Below are 7,915 nucleotides of genomic sequence, written 5' to 3' on the forward strand. Positions count from 1 at the left end.
TTCCAAGCTCTTTCAACCCAAATGGAAAACAACACTTGTTTCGACAAGTCATAGAGTTGACGAGCGCCCTCGTGCAGCAGATAACCTTGGTGAATCAGCTCTTGCAACGCACCGAGATGCAACGTGGCCTAGACGAGGTGTCCCGAAGTAGGATAAGGGTAAACGAAGAACCTCTACAACAGCGTCCCGGCAGGCAGCCACTCGACCAACCATGAACCTAGCGTTCGGGCAGTGTACACTCTCTACTAGGCCCTCGAGATAGCGTATACTCCCGTCTTAGAGCGTGAATGAGTGTGCACTCTCGACTAGGCCAACGGACGAACATACATTTAGGGTTGGGGTCACACTCTGATAGTCAACATGAGTAACCTTCTAGGCGAAGTGTTCATTCGCGGCTAAGCCCGCAAGGAGCATCATCCACCTCACATCGGAGTTGGTCGCACGACGGACCGAGAGAAGTAATTACTCAATCTTGCTTAAGTTTAACCGACAGCTTGTGAAGAACTCATTCGCCTGCTAGGAACACATCACATGCACCGCATCCGCGACATAGACTAGCCAAACACATGGAAGAGCAACCTATACCAGCAAGTCACGACTAGGGGCAACCGAGAGCTCAGCTACCCCCATCAAAGGCAAATTCAGGAAGAAGTATAGAGACTCTTGACCGAGCGATTGCGCAATTTCCAACACAACAAGATCACCAACGAGGCATTACTAAGAGACATAACCAACATAAGCAGGTAACTCTTCATAGACCGGATCAAGCAGGCAGAGCCTTTACGCAATTTTAGCATGCCATATTTCACATCCTTCAAATGAGATGGAGACCCAGAGAGACATTTGAAACATTACCGAAGCACAATGATACTTTATCAAAACAATGACAATCTCATGTGCAAGATATTCGCCACCACTCTACAAGGTGCGACGCAAAATTAGTTCTGCACCCTGCCACCACAATCCATCCAGAGTTTCGACGAATTTTCTTTGGTTTTCACCAAAGAATATGCACCATATTGCTCGATCAAGAAAAAGTCCTACCACTTGTTCAACGTCAAGAAGAACCCAAAGGAGTCGTTTCACGACTATGTGAAGAGGTTCAAAGCAGGGAAGGCAAAGATAGTTGGATGCAACAACTCGATAGCTAGAGCAGCCTTCCAAAAATGACTCCCAATCGACCACCCGCTATTCAAAGAATTGATCATGAAAGAAGATCTAACTTTGACAGACTCTTTCGTTCTGGCACAGAAGCATGCCCTTTGGGACGAAGTTAACAAAAAAGTTTCTTTGGAAAATCATTATGCTCCTCACACCTATAAACAATGAACATTCAGTTATACGTATATATAAATAATCATGACCACAGTAGACAATATTAAAAGATAAATAAAAAAAATGACATACATGTCGAGCATGTTTCTGAGCATTCTCCACTATTTTAAACTTTGAAAGACCACGCTTTGTAGAGCTTGATTCTTTTCTATTTTTAGACCCCATTGGACGACCTTTGTGAGGTTTAACATTAGGCTTAAGAGTTAATGGAAGAGAAGTATCAAGAAATTCACAAAGTTGCCTTTTGGTATCCTTTTTTTGAGCAAGAGGTAACTTTTCATACTTATCTTTAAACTCCACTAGAAGGCCGCTTATTTGATCTTGTTCATTGTCCAAGCTTACATGACCATCATTGACAAACAATCTTCTATCAATCCTCCATTGTGGATGTATGTCATTTAGTTGCAAGACTTCAATATTCATCTCTCTAATTATGTGTTTCACATCCCGTCCCGGGGGGGGGGGGGGACCACTTCCCGGGCCCACTCCACCATCGTAGCACGATATTGTCCGCTTTGGGCCCCGACCACGCCCTCACGGTTTTGTTTTTGGGAACTCATACGAGAACTTCCTGATAGGTCACCCATCCTGGGAATGCTCTCGCGCGCTACTCGCTTAACTTCGGAGTTCCCATGGAACTCGAAGCCAATGAGCTCCCAAAAGGCCTCGTGCTAGGTAGGGATGAGAATATACATATAAGGATCACTCCCCTGGGCGATGTGAGATGTCACAATCTACCCCCTTTAAGGGCCCGACATCCTCGTCGGCACACTCACGGCCAGGGTTAGGCTCTGATACCAAATTGTCACATCCCGGCCCGGGGCGGACCACTTCCATGGCCCGCTCCACCACCGTAGCACGATATTGTCCGCTTTGGGCCCCGACCACGCCCTCACGGTTTTTTTTTTGGGAACTTCACGATGGGTCACCCATCCTGGGAATGCTATCACGCGCTACTCGCTTAACTTCAGAGTTCCCATAGAACCCGAAGCCAATGAGCTCCCAAAAGGCCTCGTGCTAGGTAGGGATGATAATATACATATAAGGATCACTCCCCTGGGCGATGTGGGATGTCACAATGTGAGCACAAAGAAGACCCATTTTCTTGAGAAAATGACCCTTACATTAAGATGGAAGATCACAAGAACTTGATGCTTCAAATTAATTATATAACTCATTCAATGCAAATCTAGATACATGAGTAACAACGTCTTTGAAGAAGGGAAGCCGAAACTTGTGTGAAACTCTAACTTTTTCAATTGAAAGTTGAGTTTTGATTTCTTGAAATTGATTTTCAATAGCAAGACATATTTTTTCTTTTACCTCGCGAAGACTTCCAGTTGAAACTTGAAGATATTTTTTTAGCGTTGCATGTGCACCTTCGGTGCTTAAAGTAAACGATTACCAAAGTGGGTAACTTTCTCAGACCATGCACTTACAAAGTTTTCTTTATATGGAAGCCAAGTACTAAGAATATATTTCAAAACAAATTTCTTCTCCTCGTACTTAACTTCAAAACGACTCCAAGCTTCATTGAATGATGTTTCATTAGGAGATTGGATTAAAATTGTCCAAGAGGAAATGAAATCAATCCAGTCAACTTCTTCCTCAAAATGAGCCTTACAATTTGCAAGTATATTTTTCTCAATATGCCACACGCAAAAAAGATTGGAAGTACTTAGAAAGACAATGCATATAGCATTCATCAATGCCAACTCCCTATCCGTTATAATCACCATAGGATGATTATTAACTCCCAAAATCTTACTAAACATTTTTAGAGCCCACACATAATCCTCTTCTTTCTCATTTTGCATGAAAACAAAACAACAATAAAAGGATGTGTTGAAAATTGAAACTCCTAAAATTTCCTTTCTTAATTTTTATATGGGTGGCGTTAGGAATCCTTATCATCCTAACCTATGGAATTGTATTGATTGACAAACTAGTGCAGTAAATGGATTCAATATGCATCCATAGACAAGAATTATTGAACAATGTGTAGGTATTTACTGGCAGCAGACTCGCTGCAAAACGACTCTTTACATTGATTTTTGCACATTGAGATTAGGCACCCAATAATTCCATATGGTCATGGAGCCTAGGTAAAACCACATCATTAAACCTAATTCCAGGTAAAGTGTATTGGGGACCAATAGAAACAGCATTCCAATAGAAAATTAATTTCCCCAAAACCAACATAAATCAATTTTTTAATTTTCTGATCCATAATTTGAAAATCTTCTCTAAAAATTAAAACTACACCAGTATTCATTCATTCGATTGACATTTGAACCACAAAGTAGGGAAAGAAAAAAATAAACCTAAAACACAAATTGAGATAAAACCTAACACAAGAAGAGAACAAAAACCTTAAATTTCAAAATCAATCTTAATAATTTGAGAAAATACTTTAGAAACTTACCATCAAAAGTGTTAAGATGAGGAATGCATTCTGAAATTTCATCCATGTTATCCTCCTTGCATGCCATATCCAATATGTTATGCAACTCAATGTCCATCTGGAGCTCTTCATCTGTTATTATCAAGTCATCCGTTGTGGTTTTTCACAAGAAGTAATAAAGAAGGGTAATAGATTGTGACACGCCCCGATCGAAGTCAGGGCATGCTGGCCGTCACGTGAGAATGACGTAACCATGTGTACAGTGAGGAAGCTAAGAATAATAAAAGTACGAATAAATAAAAACCAAGCTAAACGCTGCGTAAATAACATACATATGCAAACGCAAGTGTTAATACAATCATTCAGAGCACAGAAGTCCTAGTGCAGTCTGGAGAAACAAACACTAAATAAACACACCCAAAGGTGGTCATACACTGGTGATAATCTATCAGATATACCGTGAATCCCTCGAGAGCCACTAACAGAGCTATCTAAACTAGAACCTAGAGGGGCGCAAAATAGAAAACGTGAGTGGGTAAAAACAAAGCTTTTCAAAATCATTTCAATAACAAAAGTTCTAACCCCTTGCCGTAAAACCTGTATAGTTTCCCAGAAAATAGAATATGCATATATATATAACTCATGCTCGGAAATATGCCACGTCGAATGCCTCAACATAGAAATGCAAGTACTCAGGTAATGTCAAATCAACGCCATGAAATCTGTCAGTCGAAGTCACCTAACGTGACCTGTACGGCTGAATCTAGAGCTCAAGTCCACAACTCACTAACTATACCTGCACACGAGTCGGAACCACCTAAAGTAGCCTATACGACAGGACTGGGTGTAAAATAAGTACGCTCAAGTGCTACGATCACGTGAAGACTGGGCGAATAATCGCGGGTCACCTACGAGTCGGAACCACCTACAGTGGTCTGTACGACAGGACTGTGCACCTAACTTGGATCCAAGATGAGCGTGTGGTGCGGGAGGTGAACATCACATGAAGGACTGTGCCCTACTCTGGGCGGGACGGAGGTGCAAGTTATGAGCTCTCTATGCATCTCAAATCACTACTAAACATAAACATAAACCATAACCTACCTGGCACTTACCTGTGCGTCCGCAGCACCATACATATTTATATATTCCACTAATAATGCATAATTAACGGGTAAACGTAATGCATGGCATATAAAACATATAAACGTTTAATTTCATTTTCTGGGAAAATCACAAGTATATAGGTATATACGGAAAACCAAAAGCCCACTCACTGGTATGTAGAAGCGTCATAACTCCCTTGCCTCGAGTGACTGTGCTCATCCTCGGGATAGATCTCACCTATATGCGAAACAACTATAAAAACGTTAATTTTAAAGCACATAATCCTAACTAGGTAAAAACTTCTCATACAATGCTTAAATGGGGTGTATGAATACACCAACGTGATTTACACAACCTCACGAATATCCTCATATTTTTAAAATAATTTTCTGACACCGCACGTGCCCCCACGCGCTGGCCAAGGCACGGATACACGCGCCGCCTACGCGCAGGCACGTGTCTGGCACACTGATGGCGTCATTTAACGCCGTCAAGAATATTCTGTTAAGTCTGAGAGATTTCGTTAATGCCGTTAGGAATATTCCGTCGTCTTCTCTGGCCAAACTCTGACGCCGTCGCCGTCGCCGGAAAACTGGGAAAAATTCTAAACTTAATATCTCCCTCATTTTCACCCAAATTTCACGAAATTGGTACCAAAATGAAGCTTACAACTAGAGGAACAAATCCTTACCACTTTCAAGCACTAAAAACCAATGGAATCTCGTCGAAAAAACTCCACCAACTCCGGCCAAACCTGCAACTCACAAACCCGACGTCCAAAATCTTCAAACGAACCACCCCGAGCCTCCTAAGGACCTCACCAAGCTTCCTACAAGCCTGAAAATCCCAAAAACACAAGAATTTACGTGTGCATGAACAGTGACCAAATTGGGGATCACGAGTTCGACGTGAAAACGAGGGTTCCCTTACCTGAAATGGGTATGGTTGGACTCCTAAGAACCTCATGAGTATAAATATGTAGTTTGTTTCCTCGATCTACCACGTTTCCAATGGTTTTGGTGTTGTCTGTACGAAGAAGTAGGGAAAGGGAGAGAGAAAGGGACTCGGGACAGGAAGAAGATGGGGATGAAAGTGTGTCGGTGCGTGTGTGGTCCCAAAAACAGCCAGCCAAATTCAAAAAACGACCACACAACGAAACAAACATACTAGGGGCAAAATCGTCATTTTACCCCTACGATACGAAAAATCCGGGACGGGCTGTCACATATTGGCTTTTCATGGAAGGAATGAATGGACGCATAGAGGACAGGGAAACGGAGGCACATAGGAAGGGGAGCAGTTTGGGAGTTTATCTTGAGTGTTGATTCTTTCTAAGTGTAAAAATCAAAACTAAAAAATAACTTTCAAAAGTTAAAAAGTAAGGATATATATGAAAGATTAAGGGGTGTGCTATCCACACACCCCAAATTACTTCTCACACACCTCTTGTTAATTTCTGTTTGTTGATCTTTTTTAATTCATCCGATCCGACGGTTGAAAATTAGAAAGGTGTGTGAGATGTAAAATAGGGTGTGTGAATATCACACCCCAAGATTAAATAGTAAGATACCAATTAAGTATTAAAAAATTAAAAAAAAAAAATTGTGGGAAAGTAGTTAATGATGTGTCAATATCACAACCATTTCCATGGCAGAGGAGAAATAGGAGAGATTATTTTTATTAATTTTAATTTTTTTTTTTTAGAACTAAAGAATATGTAATTATTAGAAGCTTTTATTAGTAGAAGCTCTTATAAGTCTGCCTTGACTTGCCAAACCCAACTGAATTGCCAGTTGTGTTGACCTGAACTGGTTCTGACTCACAAGCACTTTACAATTCCAGATTATCCTAATCTTTTTCATTACTTGTGGGTTTGGAGTAGACCTACATTTTTATTTGGTTGGATTCTTATTTGAACGAAAAATATATCAACAGTCCTTTCATTCAATATTTTAGTGGATAGGTTATTGAGTTTCTATTCATGTATATCGGATTTGAAACCCCCTCCCCTAAATTATTGAAAACAAAGATGTATTTTTGATTGTCACCCCAAAGTAGTGGCGGGCATCACTACTATATTGATTGTTGTCAGATGATTGTGATCTAATTATATCTATTACATAAATTTTGAAAGTTGAACTCGTCTAATTGCAATTAATGTAACCATGATGATTACCACCGCTTAAGGGTGATGAGCAATAATATATGTATGAAGATGCACGATATCAAAATAACTACCTAACCCCGAGATGGTTAGGCTAAGAGTTTGATTTCGTACAATATATATATATGTCCAGATTTCGTTTTTCTCAAAGCCGAAAAAATGGCTACATTAAATGTTAATATAAGATGAACATGTACAATGAATCATTTGAGCTTATTGCTCCTTGTATAAAATAGAAAATTTTCATTTCAAGAAACTGACTCAAAAATTTACCTTTTTAATTTAAATACGATATTCCAAACTATTTCATGCAAACTTAGGTATAAGAGGCGGATACAAGACCAACTAATCTAAAATTAAATATATAAGTCCCCACTTTTGCCTTCCTAAATGTTTCTGTGAGTCAGCTGGTCCATTTTTACATTACATATATACGTTTAATTCTACCTTGATGCGTTTTAAAAGTGACGTATACCAAAGCTTGGTTCCAAGTAATTACCATAGAACGATTATGATGATATCTGCAAAACTTAGCATTTTTTTTTGAACATACGATATTATTTACGTTAAGGGGAGGGGATGGGCTAGCAATAATATGGTTCAAATTCGCCTTTGGCGAGAATTGAATCTAAAATCTCTCACTTATAAGTTAACTTTTAACATCTTGCTTATGTATCAAAATGTGGGACCCTCCTTTCCTAAACCATACTTGATTTGGTAGCGTTGGTAAGGTGGTTAAGAAAAATAGGCACTTGCACCTCCCTCCCCACTACATCTTCATACATATGGCTTATTAAAAAATGGAAGACTTTCTCTTGGTGGATAAAATTGATAGGTTTTATCGATATTTCTGACATATAAGTTAAATATCAGAGAAACTTTTATATTCATTCGTTTAAATGATT

The 7,915-nt window shown here is 39.8% G+C and overlaps 1 pseudogene; it reads right to left on the minus strand.

The window, feature by feature from the left end:
• Positions 1-1,310: 1,310 nt before the first annotated feature.
• On the minus strand, positions 1,311-3,857 carry LOC148693281 (PKS-NRPS hybrid synthetase cheA-like; annotated as a pseudogene).
• Between the last annotated feature and the right edge of the window lie 4,058 nt (positions 3,858-7,915).

This window comes from Pyrus communis, chromosome 11 (assembly GCF_041283825.1).
Source record: "Pyrus communis isolate YQ-2024b chromosome 11, ASM4128382v1, whole genome shotgun sequence".
NCBI lineage: Eukaryota > Viridiplantae > Streptophyta > Magnoliopsida > Rosales > Rosaceae > Pyrus > Pyrus communis.